General features: G+C 42.7%; 1 long non-coding RNA gene and 1 pseudogene across 1 annotated transcript; one reads left to right on the forward strand and one right to left on the reverse strand.

Annotated features, from left to right (window-relative positions):
• The first annotated feature begins 1,013 nt into the window (after positions 1-1,013).
• On the forward strand, positions 1,014-1,405 carry LOC112808455 (large ribosomal subunit protein eL34-like; annotated as a pseudogene).
• Positions 1,406-15,690: 14,285 nt separating this feature from the next.
• LOC141370390 (uncharacterized) lies at positions 15,691-17,241 on the reverse strand. The gene is made up of 2 exons (XR_012374385.1): positions 16,919-17,241; positions 15,691-16,162 (listed from the first exon to the last, which is right to left on the reverse strand). It is a non-coding gene; the product is annotated as an uncharacterized lncRNA (long non-coding RNA).
• Positions 17,242-18,579: the final 1,338 nt, after the last annotated feature.

Raw genomic sequence — 18,579 nt, forward strand, 5'->3', positions numbered from 1 at the left:
GGAGCTCAACACAGGGCTCAACCCCATGACCCATGAGATCACACCCTGAGCTGAAATCAAGAGTTGGACACTTAACCGACTAAGCCACCCAGGCACCCCTCAAACTAGATTTTTTAAAAAGCACAATAGGCACACCTTAAATATAAGGCTACAGGAAGGAAGTAAAAGAATGCAAAAACCATGCACTCAACAACAACAACAACAAAACAAACAATCCAACTTAAAAATGAGCAAAGGACTTGTTTGTCCAAATAAATTATACAAATGACCAAAAAGCAAACAAAAATATATGCAAACATCATAATCATTACAGAAATACAAATGAAAACCATAACGAAACAGCACCTTACATCCATTAGAATGGCTACTATTAAAAAACCCAAAACACAGAAAACAAATGTTGGCAAGGATATAGAGAAATTGGAACTCTTGTGCTCGGTTGGTAGGAATATAAAATGGTGGAAAGCATTATGGTGGGTCTTCCAAAAATTAAGAATAGAATTACCATGTGATCCAGCAATTCTCCTCCTGGATATATAACCCAAAGAATTAAAAGCAGGGTCTCAAAAGGATATTTGTACACCCATGTTCATAGCAGCATTATTCACAACAGATGAATGGATAAGCAAAATGTGGTGTGTACACACACACACCCACACACACACTGAAATATTATTGAGCCTTAAAAAAAAGGGAGAAAACTCTGACACATTCTACAATATGAATGAACCTGGAGGACATTATGCTAGGTGACATAAATCAGTCACAAAAATACAAATATTGTATGATTCCTCTTATATGAGGTACCTAGAATAGTGCAATTCATAGAGATAGAATGGTGGTTGTCAGGAGTTGGGAGGAGGAAGAAGGGGCATTAATGGGTAAAGAGTTTCAGTTTATAAAATGAAAGTTCTGGAGATTGGTTGCACAATAATGTGAAGGTACTTAATGTCATTGAACCATTAAAAATGGTTAAGGTGACTCTTCTGGGGACGGCATCTACAGCATTCAGAATGGTCCAGTGTTTGACATACCATCATAGTTTGTCCTACGATACAGCCTCTAACAAAACTAGGCTGTCTAGAACCCTTGGTAATAAAATCATTTACCTTTATACTAAGAAGGTTGGGAAAGCACCAAAATCCACTGTGGTGTGTGCCCAGGCCAAGTTCAAGGAGCAGTGACACCTACAGTTCTTATGAGGTTGTCTAAAATGAAAAAATACATCAGCAGGGCCTATGGTGGTTCCATGTGTGCTAAATGTGTTCGTGACAGGATCAAGTGTGCTTTCCTTATTGAGGAGCAGAAAATTGTTGTGAAAGTATTGAAGGTATAAACACAGAGTCAGAAAGCTAAATTTAAAAATGAAGCTCTTTTGGAGCACCTGGGTGACTCAGTCAGTTAAGCATCCAACTCTTGATCTCAGCTCAGGTCTTGATCTTAGGGTTGTGAGTTCGAGCCCTACATTGGGCCCCATGTTGGGCATGGAGCCTACTTAAAAAAAAAAAGAAAGAAAAGAAAAGAAAAAAAATGAAGCTCTTTTGAGTAAGAAAAAAATCAAAGGCCTTATTCTGTTAAAAAAAAAAAAGAGGGGTGCCTGGGTGGCTCAGTGGTTAAGCGTCTGCCTTCGGCTCAGGTCATGATCCCAGGGTCCTGGGATCAAGCCCCGCATCGGGCTCCCTGCTCCGTGGGAAGCCTGATTCTCCCTCTCCCACTCCCCCTGCTTGTGTTCCCTCTCTTGCTGTGTCTCTCTCTGTCAAATAAATAAAATCTTTAAAAAAAAAAAGATTAAGATGAAAGCTATAAAACAATGAAAGAAATTGAAGATGACACAAAAACTGGGAAGATGTTCATCCTCATGGATTGGAAGAACCAATATGGTTAAAACATCTGTATTACTCAAATCAATCTACAGACTTAAGGCAATCCCCATCAAAATACCAACAACATTTTTCACAAAACTAGAACAAATAATCCTAAAATGTGTATGGAACCACAAAAGACCCCAAAAAGCTGAAGTAATCTTGAAAAAGAACAAAGCTGTAGGTATCACAGTCCCAGATTTCAAGATATACTACAAAACTGTAGTAACCAAAACAGTATGGTACTGGCACAAAATAGACATATAGATCAATGGAGTAGAACAGAGAGTACAGAAATAACCCCACGCATTTATGGTCAATTAATTAATGACAAAGGAGGCAAGAATGTACAATGGGAAAAAGGCAGTCTCTTCAACAAATGGTCCTGGGAAAACTGGACAACCACATGCAGAAGAATGAAACTGGATCACTTTTTTACAGCATACATAAAAATAAACTAAAAACGGATTAAAGACTTATGTGAGACCTGAAACTAAAATTCTGAGAAGAAAACATAGGCAGTAATTTTTTTGACATCAGCCATAGAAACATCTTTCTAGATATGTCTCCTAAGGTAAGGGAAATAAAAGCAAAATTAAACTATTGGGACTATACCAAAATAAAAAGCTTTTGCACAGCCAAGGAACCCATCAACAAAACAAAACGGCAACCTAGTGAATGGGAGAGATACTTGCAAATGATATATCCAATAAGGAGTTAATATCCAAAATACATGAAGAACATAGACAACTCAACACCAAAAAACAAACAATCCAATTTTAAAAATGGGCAGAGGACATGAACAGACATTTATCCAAAGAAGATGTACAGGTGGCTAACAGACACATGAAAAGATGTTCAACATCACTGATCCTCAGGGAAATGCAAATCAAAACCACAATGAGGGGCACCTGGCTGGCCTAGTCTGACGAGCATGCAAATCTGATTTCGGGCTCATGAGTTAGAGCCCCACGTTGGGTGTAGGGATTATTTAAATAAGTAAATAAATAAATAAACTTAAAAAAATACCCACAATAAGGTATCACCTCATACCTGTCAGAATGGCTAAAATAAAAACATAAGAAATAACAAGTGTTGGCAAGGATGTGGAGAAAAAGGATCCCTTCTGCGCTATTGGGAAGGCAGACTGGTACAGCCACTGGAAAACAGTAGAGAGGTTATTCAAAAAATGAAAAAAATAGAATTACCATCTGATCTAGTAATTCCATTACTGGGTATTTACCCAAAGAAAATGAAAACACTAACTCAAAAAGATATGTGCATCTCTATGTTTATTGCAGTATTTACAACAGCCAAGATATGGAAGCAACCCAAGTGTCCATCAATAGATGACCAGATAAAGAAGACGTGGTATATATACACAATGGAACATTACTCAGCCATAGAGAAGAATGAAATCTTGTCATTTGCTATAGGTATGGACCTAGAGGGTATAATGCTAAGTGAAATAAATCAGTCAGAGGAAGACAAATGCCATATGGTTTCCCTCATATGTGGAATTTAAGAAACAAAACAGATGAACAAAGAAAAAAGAGACAAACAGAAAAACAGACTTAACTACAGAGGACAAACTGGTGGTTGCCAGAGGGGAGGTGGGTGGGGAATGGGGGAAACAGATGAAAGGGGTTAAGAGTACACTTATCTTGATGAGCACTGAGAAATGTATAGAGTTGTTGAACCATTATATCATACACCTGAAACTAATATAACACTATATGTTAATTATATTTCAATTAAAAATATATATAAATAAAAAATAAAGGTGATGAAACAGAGGTAAAAATGGTTAAGATGGTAAATTTTATGGTATGTGTATTCTACCACAATTAAAAATAAAAAATAGATAACTTTTATTTTTAAAAACTTTTTTAAAGATTTTATTTATCTATTTTTCAGAGAGAGGGAACACAAGCAGAGGGATGCGGCAGGCAGAGGGAGAATGAGCAAGGAGCCCAATGCGGGGCTCGATCCCAGGACTCTGGGATCATGACCTGAGCAGAGGCAGACGCTTAACTGACTGAGCAACCCAGGCATCCAAAAAACTAAACAATTTTTAAAAGAAGAAAAGCAGGGGTGCCTGGCTGGCTCAGTAAGCTGAGCATGCTATTCTTTTTTTTCTTTTAAAGATTTATTTATTTTAGAGGGAGAGAGAGCTTGAGAGAGGGAGCGAGTGCGGGGAGAGGCAGAGGGAGAGGAGAGAGAAACTTTACCAGACTCTGCTGGGCATGGAGCCCAATGCGGGGCTTGGTCTTGAGACCCTGAGATCATAACCTGAGCTGAAACCAAGAGTTGGACACTTAATCAACTGTGCCAGGGACCCGGACTATGCTATGCTTGATCTCAGGGTTGTGAGTTCAAGCCCCGCATTGGGTGCAGAGTTTACTTTAAAATCTTTTTAAATAAATAAATAAAAAGCATTAAAAAATGGGGAAATGCCTTTAATTATCTGTTGTACTTGCTAATTGGATCACATAGTTAATTTACATGTTTAAAAAAGAAACTGAAGTTGTGCACTGATCTTCAAATAAAAAAAGAGGTACACCATGCAAATGCTAACAATACCCATAAAACCTGGTGTAGCTATCTTACTATCAGACAAAGTAGACTTTAAGGCAAAAAGCATCACTAGAGATAAGTTCGTAATTCATAATTCCATATTTCATAATAATGAAATAGTCAACTATCTGAACAATATAACAATTCTAAATTTCTATGCTCTTAATAATATAGTCTCAAAATACAGCAAGCAAAAATTAATACAACTGAAAGTGAAAACTGATAAATCTACACTCATAATGGGAGGTCTTAATACCCCTCTCTTGGGATGCCTGGGTGGCTCAGTCGGTTAAGCACCTGCCCTCGGCTCAGGTCATGATCCCAGGGTCCTGGGATTGAGTCCCATATCTGGCTCTTTGCTCAGCAGGGAGTCTGCTTCTCCCTCTGCCCCTCCCCCTGCTTATGCTCTTTCTCTCTCTCTCTCTCTCTCTCTCTGATAAACAAATAATCTTAAAAAAAATACCCCTCTCTTAGTAACCAAAGAACAAGCAAATGGGTAATCACATATAAGTTATAAAATATTTTACCAATTAAAAAACTTGATTTCTTTAACATATGTAAAACACTCAACAATTGCAGAATACAAATTAGTACATATTAGGCAGATGAAACATGTACCAAAATGAGTAAAGTGACAATATTTTTGAGTATCAACAAATTTTAAAGTATTTAAATCATATGGAGTATTTTCACTGACCACAGTGTAATAAAACTCAAAATGAATAACAGAGGGGTGCCTGGGTGGCTCAGTCAGTTAGGCATCTGACTTTTGATCTCAGCTCAGGTCTTGAACTCAGTGTCGTGAGTTCAAGCCCTGCACTGGGCTCCATGCTGGGCATGGAGCCTACTTAAAAAAAAATTAATAACAGGAAGATTAACTCAGAAATATCTGTATGCATAAAAGTTTTAAAATATATTTTTAAATAATCTATAGGTCAAAGAACTCCCAGTGGACATGGGAAATAATTTCAATTAAATGCTAATATAAATATGACATACCCAAACTTGTGGAATGTAACTATGCTAACAGAAAGTTTATATTCATATATTAGAAGGGAAGAGAGACTAAGAATCAATGTTTGAAGCAGCCATGTCAAGAAGTCTTTTTAAATGACAGATTAGACCCAAAGAAAATGGTAGAAGAAATTATTAAGAGCAGAACTTAATGAAGTAGAAGGCAAACATACAACAGAGAATATTAATAAAGACAAATGTTTGTATTTTGAAAGGACTAATGGCTAAGCCCCTGGCACAACTATCAAGAACAAGAAGAGAAAATGTTTAAATAACCATTATTGGGAGGCACCTGTGGGGCTCAGTCGGTTAAGTACCAACTTTTGATTTGGCTCAGGTCACGATCTCAGGGTCCTGGGATCGAGCCCTGCTCGGCTCTGCACTCTGCTTGGGATTTGCTCTCTCCCTCTGCCCCTCTACCTGCTCACACTCTCTCTCTCTCAAATAAATAAATCTTTAAAAAAAAAAATAACCATTATTGGGAATTAAAAAAATGCATATCATTAGAGAGTCTACAAATATTTTTAAATGATATTATGGACAACTTTATTCCAGTAATTTCTACCTTTTGTTGAAATGGGCAAATATGAGAAAAAATAAAACTTACAAAATGGACACAAGAAGACATGGAAAATATGCATAGTTCTATACTTATGATTGAAATTGAATCGTTACTTAAAAACATTCCCACAAGTCACTCCAGGCCCAGATGGCTTTATCATTTGTATTCTACTGAAATATTTAAGGAAGAAACAAGGCTAATTTTACACTAACTTTATCTTTGGGCCTTAGTTTCCCCATCTGTAAAAGGCAGGTGTTGAACCAGTCAACTTCAGAAGTCTCTTCCAGTGTCAGCCCTTAATAACTCTGCTGGTGCCCCTTCTGGCAGGCCCTGTTCCACGGGGAAGTTAAGAACATTTGGCTTTGGGCGCCTGGGTGGCTCAGTTGGTTAAGCGACTGCCTTCAGCTCAGGTCATGATCCTGGAGTCCCGGGATCGAGTCCCACATCAGGCTCCCTGCTCGGCAGGGAGTCTGCTTCTCCCTCTGACCCTCTTCCCTCTCGTGCTCTCTCATTCTCTCTCTCTCAAATAAATAAATAAAATCTTTAAAAAAAAAAAAAGAACATTTGGCTTTGATTGGAAAAGATTTCAGGATTCTGAGGTTTAGAACCTGCTGATCACCACTGGATGAATGGGAGTCACCTGGGCTCTGTTCTCAATGCTCTGTAATTTGCTACTGATGTTGCTCTCTGAACTGAGACAGGTTCTCCTCCTGCAGTGGTCCCATAATCCCCCCATGCCCTTTACTCCAAGGAGAGCCTGTTTTAGATATCATGCTTAGATATCATGCTAAATATTTTACATCCTTTTTTCTTACATCCTTCTTCCTAAGTATAGGTTAACAAGCATGCATTATTAATTTTTTCCTCAGAATATAGGGTCATAGAGATGAATATCAGTTATTGCAATCTCAGAGAAGCAATCAAGGAAATTAAAGTACATATAGTTACTTACTTCTATACCAACTAATCCAATTTTCTATGATTTTTCTATGATTCTTGTCTCCCTTAAAAAAATCTCCCTACGTTTCAGACTGTTTGCAGTATCCTTAGGTATCACAAATGTGTTTTCTTAGCAGCTACAAATCCCTTTTTCTAATGTACTGCTTCTATTTTTCTGTGAGTTAAGAAAAGAGATTATCAGGTATATTAAGATTATGTGCAAACTAGGAGCAAATAAACCCCAGTGAAGGTAAAATGGAAAATTTTACTGAGATATTAACCTCTACACAGACTCTTCCCCTTTGTTCAAGCAGATAGTAGGACTTCTTTTTTTAAAGATTTTATTTATTTATTTGAGAGAGAGAGAGAGAGAGAGAGAGACTGAGCCAGGGAGAAGCAGAGAGAGAGGGACATGCAGACTCTGCGCTGAGTGTAGAGCCCAACACGGGACTCGATCCTACAACCCTGAGATCATGACCCCAGCCGAAGACAGACACTTAACCATCTGAGCCACCCAGGCACCCGATAGTAGGTGTTGTTCTACTAGTCTCAGGGATAGTTTGTGGCTCCTATTGAAGAAATAAGGATTGAGAAGAGATGGATTTCTTCTGATAATGGTTTCTTATGACCCGGGGCCCTTGAATTTGGATGGGAAAAAAAATTATATCTTTATTTTCACTAATACGTATCTGAAACATAGTCTTTCCTTCAATTATGTATGTAGCAACAAACCACTGTTGTACTAATAGTACCTGTGCATTGGCACCAGCAGAAACAGCGATTTTCATATCTTATTATGGTTGCTGCAATATGTTGAAATATTGTTTATGTTTACCACTACTTCAAAAGTATAAAGTTATTAAATCCATCACTAGATCTCGGTATTTAATGTACTTTTTAAAAAATCCATACGTTAGCATATCAGAGGTCTGTTTTTAGAATATTTTGGAGGCACTGGCTGGCTCAGTCGGTTAAGCTTCCGACTCTTGATTTCAGCTCAGGTCATGATCTGAGGGTCATGGGATCAAGCCCGGCGTCGGGCTCTGTGTTCAGCAAGGAGTCTGCTTGAGATTCTCTCTTTCCTTCTCCCTCTGCCCCTCCCCCGCTCTCGCTCGCTCTCTCTCTCTCTCTCTCTCAATAAATAAAATCTTTTAAAAAATAATAAAATATTTTGACAACGCTACATTAATATTTCCCCCAAGGCTGATGGAAGGAAAGAAAGAAAGAGAAGAGGGTTGTGAGTCTGTGATTCCTCTGGGAGGATGTGGCAGCTCACTGCATCCAGAGACAGAGTCCCATGTCACCAAGTTACAGCTTGACAGGGCCACTGTGACCTGTGGGGACCACTGCCTGATGGGACCCCCAATAAAAAGCTCTTCCAAAACAGCATATAACTCATAAGAATGAGGAACCCCGCCCCCAGCTCTATTTCTTACGCAACTGAATTTAAGGGCTGAAGTTGTGGCAGTTACAAAGGCTTCTCTAGTCACCGAAAGGCATGGCCTCAATTATAGGACTTCTGTCCATTGTAGACATAAACAGCATGGAAAAGGTTAAATACCTGTGTTCAGATCATAAGACCCGGCCCAGATTTGCTGTATATATTGCAATGTTAAATGAAAAAACACCCCTTTGTATTACAGTCATGTGGTCTTGTATATGACCATTAAATAATTTTTTTTAGGGGCGCCTGGGTGGCTCAGTCACTTGAGCGTCTGCCCTTGGCTCAGGTCATGATCTTGGGGTCCAGGGATTGAGCCCCGCATCAGGCTCCCTGCTCAGTGGGGAATCTCCTTCTCCCTCAGCCCCTCCACCCCCGCACCCCACTTGTGCTCTCTTTCTCTCAAATGCATAAATAATAATCTTAAAAAAATAATAATTTTTTTTAAAAAGTCTAATTGGGTTGCTCAGGGGCCTTTGATGGAATTCCTGAACAGTGGCTACGTTTCAGATAGAGGCTGAAGCATGACAGTCTGTGTGCGGGTCAGGGTTGCGAGAGGTCATGTGCAGTCCTGGCCTCTCCATTTGCTGCCTCACAGTTCCGGGGACCAAAATGGGAGCTCAGACATCTTTGCACTGAGTCAGTCTCCACTGCCCCCACTGGGCTCTCCACTCGCAGCCTCATGGGGCAGCTCGGCTCTCTGCCTCATTTTCTCCCATTTCTCCGTATCATATATAAACTCTCAACTCATGAGCCGAGAGAAGGACTAAGCCAAAAGCTTCTTCCTCCTCCTCTCTACCTTGTCTGCAAATTCCCTCCCACACAGAGAAGACGCCTTTGATGGTGAGCAGGAGGACTAGCCCTGCCCGCTTCAACTCTGGCAGAGAGCTGCCACCCCCTGTTGCCCCTCCTCCGGCCTCTCTGGCCCTTGCAGGGAGGAGTAGGAGTGGTGCCCAACTTTCTATCACTCTTTGCATCCTGACCTTTCCTCTCTACAGCTGGGCCTACCGTGGGAAGAGCCTCAGGCCTCAGCTTGCCAGATTATGCAGTGGACCAGCTGATAGGTGGGGCAGGCTCCTTCCGCCCCCAGATAGCATCAGCCTCATCAGCGATTTCAAGAGCAACATCTAAGAATTGGATGTGTTGGCCTTGGATGCACCTGCGGCAGGACCAGGCGGCTGTGTGTCCCCCTCTCTCACCCCCATGCCTCAGCAAGCAACAGGGACACAAGGTAATGGAAAGACAGGAGGCCTGGGTCCTACTCTGCCATTAAATCATTCCTGGCCCATCCAGGTCTCCTCCCCATCCTAGTCTTAGTTCCGCATCTTCAATATAAGTGAGTTAAGGGACACCTGGCCGGCTCAGTCGGAGGAGCATGTGACTCTTGATCTCGGGGTCATGAGTTCAAGCCCCACGTGGAGTACCGAGATGACTTAAATAAATAAAACTTAAAAAAAAAAAAGTGGGTTAAACTAGATGAACTTTAAGTTCCTTTCTACCCCTTAATGGTCCTTGCACATTATCAACATCCCAAAAGACAATATTTTCCGTCTCTTAGGCAAACCATAGGCTCTGTGGGAATGAGGGGCCCACCCCAAGTCACACAGTCAGACGAGGGATGTGGGGGATTGGAACTCACCTATTTAGAATCCTAATCCATTCAGCTGCATTGGTCAAGGCAAAACCTTACCTCAGGAGCTCTGTCCCTAATCCAAAGGTCTTTGAATTAGGAAACATGGCGGAGGGAGAACCTTCAAGGCCTAAGACAGCCCTAGGCCTGCTGCTGAGCTCAGAGGCAGTGAGGAAGGGAGCCAAAGAAGCTCATCACCTGAGATGCAAAAGGAAGTCTGATGACCCAGCCAGATGTGAGACTGGGGAATGGAAAAGAGTGGGTGCTAGGGATGCATTAGGACAAGGAAAAGCAACTGCTAAGATGCTGTGCTTGTTCAGAAAACAATGTCCCTAGCGCAGTATTGTTGTTGCAGAAAAATGCCATATTAGCTAACCATACAATCAGAGGCCATTACTTAGTAACAGGTACAGTCTATGAGACACAGACTGGGAAGTGGGCAGAATAGGTGCTTGCCCCAGTCTCTGAATGGTGAGATGGAGGTGGATTTTTACAAGCTTCTATTGGCCTCTTCAGGCTTGACATCTTACCTCCTGGTCCATAGTGCCTGTAGGAGGAGAGATGGGGTGGGTGCAAAGGATAAATAACTTTGAGAAACCACAGCAGCGGCCAGGAGATTTTAATTTTCTTTCTATTTTTTCTATCTTGAAATATTTGATATAGCCATAAGAATTTGTTATGTAGGGGCGCGTGGTTGGTTCAGTCGTTAAGCGTCTGCCTTCAGCTCAGGTCATGATCCCAGGGTCCTGGGATCGAGCCCCACGTTGGGCTCCCTGCTCACTGAGGAGCCTGCTTCTCCCTCTCCCACTCCCCCTGCTTGTGTTCCCTCTCTCGCTGTGTCTCTCTCTGTCAAATAAATAAATAAAATCTTAAAAAAAATAGAATTTGTTATGTATATACAGTCACATGCATAATAATAAAACAAATGCCTGTGAGCTCCCCACCCACTTAAGAACTAGAACACTGCCCGTGCTCAAATGTTTCACCTCCTGCCTGACCCAAAGGTGACCACTATTCTGAATTTGTCCCACAATATTTTGCTTTTCTTTCTACTTTTTCATACATAAATCTCCACGCAGTATAATGTTTAGTTTTATTTTTAAATTTAATAAGAATGTATTTATTCTATGAATTACTTTTTTCACTTATCATTGTTTCTAAGATTCTTCCATGCTGACATGTAAACAGTTCGTTCATCCTTGTGTGAATACACTACAACTGATTTTTCCACTTTTTTATCCAAGGACTTTGGGATTCTTTCTAGTTCTTTGCTGTTTTCAACAATGCTGCTAAGAACATTCGGATATTTATACCAAGTGTAAGAGTTTCTCTGGGGTATATACCCTGGAGTGGAATTATTGAGTCAAATTGTTTTTCAGAGTGGTCGGACCAATTTATGTTCCACTTATGAGAGTTCTTGTCACATGACATCCTCTCCAAGACTTGGTGTTGTTCTCCCACTTTCTAGCAGCATCCCTAACCTTGGCTACTTCTGCTGATGACCTACGGTGGCTCCCACCTTTCCCAGCCAGAGCCCTGGGGTGAACTTGCTGAGATGTTTCTATGTATCCTTGTGTTCCTAACTGATAACACTGACCACAGGGAAGGGAGGAAATATAAGTTTATGGATAGACTGGGGGACTTGAGGTTTATCTATGTGACTATCAGAATCACTGGCTCCTTTTGGAGAACAAAGGCCAGCTGGTAAATCTGTGAGTTCTGCCCTAACCCTAAGCACACTGAAGCCTGGTCTCCTGGGGTGACTGAAGATGCTTAATTCATTTTCCTCCCTATCAGCCCCCACAGTCTCTCCTGTTTCTTAGGTGATTATTCTTTACCTCCCCCCACGCCTCCGTCTACTCTCTGCCAGTGTTTCTCCAAGTGTGGCCCAACGGCCGCCTCCATCGGAATCAGCTGGGGTGCTTGTTAGAAATGCAGATTCTCAGAACCCTCTGCAGATGGAATCAGACTTTCTGAGGTGCAGCTTAGGAACTGCTGTTTAACACACTCCTCACATGATCCATGTGCATGTCGAAGTTTAAGAGCTACTGCTCCAAGCACTGCTGTTAGGGAGGTCAGGCCAAGGGCCTCTCCGAACGCTCAGACAGTCTCCCAACAGCTCCTCCATGAGGGCCAAGTTGATTCTCATCCTTCCATGACCCTTCCTCTACCTCCACTGTCCCTCAGGGCAGAAGGGATAAGGAGATCACTTTAGCTGAAGCATGTGTGTGTACAAGACACGCATCGCAGCATCCTTTACAGTAACGAGAAACCGAAAATTGCTGCCTCTTTATGAACAATTCATAAATTCATAAACCAAATTCATAATGGCACATCTTTCCAATGGAATGCTATGCAGCTATTCACAGTGACTTCATGTTGCTATTATTTCCTTTCCACTTCCAGCAAATCTTTAAAAAGTGTGTTAAATTTTACAGTTTCTGGTATTTGAATTTTCTACATAAGCATGCATTATGTTTATAATCAGAAAAACACAATAGAACACAGAAACATCCAGAAGCATTTGCTGGATATTTATAAAGGAATTGGCTTGGATTATTCTACAAGCCCTGCTAACAAGAATCTCTTTAAATTATCAAGGGAAATACTACAGGAAATTTTCTCATAGCTGAAGAACCTGGCTTTCTAGATCGAAAGAGTTCACAAAAAGGCTAGCACAACAAACTGTTGTTTAATGATTTTGCTTTTGTTTTTTAAGATTTTATTTATTTATTTGAGAGAAAGAATGAGCACAAGTGGGGAGAGGGGCAGAGGGAGAGAGAGAATTTCAAGCAGTCTCTGCGCTAAGCATCGGGACTCGATCCCAGGACTCTGAGATCATGACCTGAGCCAAAAACAAGAGTCAGATGCTTAACCGACTAAGTCACCCGGGCACCCCTAATGATTTTGCTTAATAATGCAGGTATTTATTTGCAACGACGTGGATGGAACTGGAGGGTGTTATGCTGAGTGAAATAAGTCAATCAGAGAAAGACATGTATCACATGACCTCACTGATATGAGGAATTCTTAATCTCAGGAAACAAACTGAGTGTTACTGGAGTGGTTGGGGGTGGGAGGGATGGGGTGGCTGGGTGATAGACATTGGGGAGGGTATGTGCTACGGTGAGCGCTGTGAATTGTGCAAGACTGCTGAATCACAGATCTGTACTTCTGAAAGAAATAACGCAACATATTTTAAGAAAAAAGGAAAAGAAGAAGATAACAGGAGAGGAAGAAAAGGGGAGTATGTCAGAGGGGGAGACGAACCATGAGAGATGATGGACTCTGAAAAACAAACTGAGGGTTCTAGAGGGGAGGGGGGGAGGGGGATGGGTTATCCTGGTGATGGGTATTGAGGAGGGCACGTTCTGCATGGAGCACTGGGTGTTATGAACAAACAATGAATCATGGAACACTGCACCAAAAACTAATGATGTAATATATGGTGATTAACATAACAATAAAAAAATTAAAAAAAAATAATGCAGGTATTTGTCCTCACCACGGATGAATTTTTTTTTTACTTAGTTTTTATTACTTTTTTTTTCAGAATACCAAGAATGAAGAGAAGATCCTAAAAGCTTCCGAAGAGAAAAAAGGAAAAACAGGTCAAAGACAAAGCATTAAGAATCAGAGTGGCATTTGGGCTGCTATCAGAGACATTGCATATTAGAAGACCAAGAAACTTTGCTTTCAAAACAGGGTTGCCTGGCTCAGTCAGTAGATCATGTGACTCTTGATCGTGGGCTGTGAGTTCAAGCCCCATGTTGGGCATAGAGATTATTTAAAAGAAAGAGAGAGAAAGGAAAGAAAATACAAAATAATCAGGAAAAATGATTCCTATATTTATCCTAAACTGCCTAGCATATGTAATGGTAGAATAAAGACATCCTGAGACATATAAGAACTCTAATATGTAATTTCCCAAACACTCTTAGAATATGCCTAGAGGATGCATTTTAGCAAAATGAGGATGTACAACATGAAAGAGAAAGCCATGAACCCTGGAAACTGGAGATCCAACCCAGGACACTGGTGAGGGTAGGTCCAGCAGGGCCCAGCTGTGTACAGGCCCTAGGAGGGTGCAGTTAGTCCAAGTTGGGGCAGGAGGAGGGGGCTGTGGGATAGATGCCTCCAGATTTAAAAATGCAAATGGAACCAGCAAAGGCTTCAAACCGTGTCTGAGTGTGTGGGAAACCTATTGACAGTCATGTGACAGATTTTTTGGAGTATTTGGGAAAAGTCACAGAAAGGAAACAGTCATATAGAAAACTAAGCAAATGAAAATATGAAAGCTGATAGTTTCAGGAAAACCAAAAAATTGTAGAAGAAAGAAAATATAGAGTACTGTAAGTCACCACAACACTTAAAACTGATAAACTATGAAACTATAGCATGTGCATATTACTTTAAAATACGGAGAAAAACGAGGGGAAAAAAACAGTTAAAAGAGTTGCAAGTGTCTGTCTCTTGGAAATGAGACAGGAGATTGGGTAAATACTGTTGTATTTTGCCATAAGCCTTGTAGCACTATTTTTTTTTAAACTGCACTTATTCTCCTTTTTTAAAAAAGATTTTATTTATTTGAGAGAGAGAGAGCACTAGAGAGAGAGAGAGAGAGAGAGCACGAGTTGGGGTCAGAGGAGAGGGAGAAGCAGGCTCCCCGCTGAGCAGGGAGCCCGATGTGGGGCTTGATCCCAGGACCCTGGGATCACAACCTGAGCAGAAGGCAGACACTTAACCAACTCAGCTACCATGTGCCCCTACACTCACTATTCTCATAATAAAAGTTGGAACATTCATACACTGCTGATTGAATGTAAAATGATGCAGGCAGTAACTCTAAAAAGTTAAACATAGAGTCACTACATGAACCAGCATTTCCACTCCTAGGAATATACTCAAGAGCACTGAAAACAGGTGTTCAAACAAAAACTTGTACAGGACTAGTTCAACATCATTTATTCACAACAACCAAAAAAAAAAAAAAAGGTAAATGTCCATGAAGGTTAGAAAAATGTGGCATATCCATATGGAATATGATTCAACTATAAAAAAAGGAATAAAGTACTGATCAATGCTACCACATGGATGAACCTTGAAAATGTTGCCCTAAGTGAAAGAAGCCAGTCACAAAAGGTCACATATTGTATAATTCCATTTATATGAAATGTTCAGAATAGGTAAATCCATAGAAACAGAAACTAGATTGGTGGTTGCTTGGGGTTGGTGGGAGGGGGAGATGGGGAGGGATTGCTTAATGGGTATGGAGTTTTTGGGGGGTGATGAAATGTTCTGCTGATGGTTGCACAACATTGTGAATATTTGAAAAACCACCAAATTGTACACTTTAAAATGATCAAATGGTGAATTTTATCTTATATAATTTTGTCTCAATAAGGATACATCGGGTTGTAGCAGAACACCCAATTCAAGCTGCTTAAATGATAAAAGATGTGTTTTGGGACGTCTGGGTGCCTCAGTTGGTTAAGTGTCTGCCTTCACTCAGGTCATGATCCTGGGCTCCTTGCTCAGCAGGGAGCCTGCTTCTCCTTCTGCCTGCTGCCCCCCCCCACCACCCCGGCTTGTGTGCTCTCTCTCTGGCAAATAAATAAAACCTTTAAAAAATTTATCAAAAAGAAAAGAGATGTGTTTTGAGTTGAAAATACTTTTTTTTTTTTTTTCAAAGAATAACCACCCAATATGCATGTTTTCCCTCCACTCTTCCAGGGCCTAAAATCCACTTGGCCCTGAGACCCAGGCACACAGGACCTGCAGCGGTGCTGGGGAGGACAGTGCACTGTGGTGGTAAATAAGCGCGTGGGAGCCAGACAGATTAGAGTTCCGGTTCCTTCACTGCCTTGCAGCCAGACCTTGCACAGAATTCTTAATCTGTTTCACTTGCCTCTTCACTAAAATGGGGCAAATAACAGCCCCCATCTTATCCAGGACTTGTTAAAATTAGAAGAGATAGAAGCGCCTGGGTAGCTCAGTCGGTTGAGCATCTGCCTTCGGCTGGGGTCATGATTTCAGGGTCCTGCGATTGAGTCCCGAGTCCCGCATCGGGCTCCTGCTCCACGGGGAGTCTGCTTCTCCCTCTCCTGGCAGCTTGTGCTCTGTTGCTATCTCTGTCTCTCTGTCAAATAAATAAGTAAAATCTTTAAAGTAAAATAAAATTAGAAGAGATAACGTTTTTATAAGCCCCAGGCGCAGTGCCTAGCCCATTGCACACTCAGATCTGCTATTTGGGGGGAAAGTTCTGCTCCCGGAATGAGCAGTTGCATTAAGCATAATGGAGCCAGAGCAGGTAGGAGAGGATTTCGGGAAAAAGCAATACTCTCTAATATTTATTGAGCGCTACTCGGTGGCAGGCCCCGTTCCAAGGCCTTCCTGCGCCTCCGCTCGCCTCCCTAGTGCACCCGGCCCGCCGCGGAACCCCGCCAGGGAGCGGGGCCCGTGCGGCCCCGGGCTGCGAGCCGCCGCGACCGCGCCCCAGCGACGCGAAGGAGGCCGGCGCCCGGGCGACAGGGGCCGGGGGTTGGGGGGGGGCGGGAGGGCCCGGGGCACGCGGGGATCGAAGAGCGGGGGCCGGAGCGCGGCGCGGGACGCGGGGCGGCACCGAGGCCGGAGGAGGCGGGAATCTGGGGGCTCGAGGGCCGCGGGGCGCGGAGGCCGGAGGCTGCTGGGACATGGTGGTGCGCAGGCAGCGGGGGCCGGAGAAAGCCGGGGCCTGGAGGAGCCCGGGGTGCTGTAGACGTCGCGGGAATCAAAGGGGCGTCGGAAAACCCAGGACAGCACCGCCCCAAGGTACCCCTGCCCGCACCCTTCGCTTAGAGCGCACACTGTGGGCTTGGCGCTAACCCTCTGTTCACAGGGCTCGGTTTACTCACTCGCCTCCTCCCCTAGTCTGGGATTGCTTGCGAAGTTGCTTGGTCTTCATTTTAAACGGCGGACAAAGGATCCAAACTGCGTCCCTCCCTCGGGCTCCAGTCGGCCTCTGGGGTCCTTGAAGGCAGGGCTGGTCCTTCACTACTGTGTCCCCAACAGCCTGGCACATGATAGGCTCTCAGTGGACGGTGGGTGGATACAGAAGAAATGGTTGTGTGAGAGAACTGCCTCCCTTGAGACCCAGAGCTCACTCTCGGGACTCGAAGCAGAGGTGGAGGCCTGTGGTAGGAGGCCTGGCACAGAAGCACTAATAGCTGCTGGGACCCCCCCCCCCCATGTGTATATTGGCGGGCCATGTGAAAGCACACTCATTGCTCTTTTTTTTTCTGAGCCTCACACTATCGTTGGAAAGTAGGAGCGGCTCCTGCTGTTGCTCTCATTTGGCAGATGAGAAGACCAAGATTCAGAGGAGTAGCCCAGTTACATGTTACGCAAAATCCAGTCTTGCCTGCTTTCTGGGGCCCGGCTTCCCGGAGTTCCTGCACCAGGCTTATAGCTATGGATGCCCATAGGGCTGGCATTTCTCCTGTTTTTCCTGTGCCCACTGAAGTATTCGGGCTGTAGGGTGCAAAGGGAGGGTGGTGGGCTGGTGACCGCGGCCAGCAGTAGGTGGTGTGGTAGTAAGGGAAATAGGGAAAGCAACACTGCCATTTAATGCCAGTCCAGGTTTGATTCAAGGCAGGCTTTACTGGGCTGTGTATTTGGGGAGGAGTGCAATGACAAATGAGACACAGGCCTTGCACTCAGGGAGTCAAAACTCGGTAGGACAATAGCCACATATATAGGATATTCACGAGTTCAAGAAGTTTAGCTAAAAACAGTGGTTCTCAACCAGAGGTTCAAGGAGTACCTATGGAGAATTTTAAGTATATGCATGCAAAGGCGCCTGGGTGGCTCAGATGGTTAAGCGTCTGCCTTCGGCTCAGGTCATGATCCCAGGGTCCTGGGATCGAGTCCCGCGTCGGGCTCCCTGCTCCTTGGGAGCCTGCTTCTCCCTCTGTCTCTCATGAATAAATAAATAAAATCTTTTAAAAAAAAAAGTATATGCATGCAAAATATTGATGTCAGAGCCCCACCTCAGGCCTACCAAGTCAGAATTTCCTGAAATGGGATCGAAGCATGTGGCTTTTTAAGAAAAAACCCTGGATTCTGATGTATACTCTTTGTTGAAACCTATTGCGTTAATGCAAAATTGTTGATTGTGGACCAATAAGAGAAGAACACAAGTAACTAGAGAGAGAAAATTGGGGTGGGTACCTTAATAAAGACACACTTTTTTTTGGCTAGGGAGATTCAAGTCACATCTGGATGGAGGAATCAGGAAGTATTTGGGTGATGTGGCAGTTTGTGACGGGACATAGGACGAGTAGGATGTGAACCAATAGAAATTGTGAGAAGAAGAGGAAGACATTTCAGGATGAAAGACCAACCTGAGCAAAGAAAGAGAGTCAGAAGAGAGCATGAAGTACATTTGGAAAACAGATTCTTAGGGAGTTTGACTGGAAGGAGACTAAACATGGCTGGAAAAGGAAGGACTCTGCTATGAATTGTCTTGTATGCCTGGATGAAGTCTTATTAAATACAAATGGAAGAGCCAATATTG

This window comes from Callorhinus ursinus, unplaced genomic scaffold (genome assembly GCF_003265705.2).
Source record: "Callorhinus ursinus isolate GAN/ISIS: 27379988/994484 unplaced genomic scaffold, GSC_fseal_2.0 scaffold34, whole genome shotgun sequence".
NCBI lineage: Eukaryota > Metazoa > Chordata > Mammalia > Carnivora > Otariidae > Callorhinus > Callorhinus ursinus.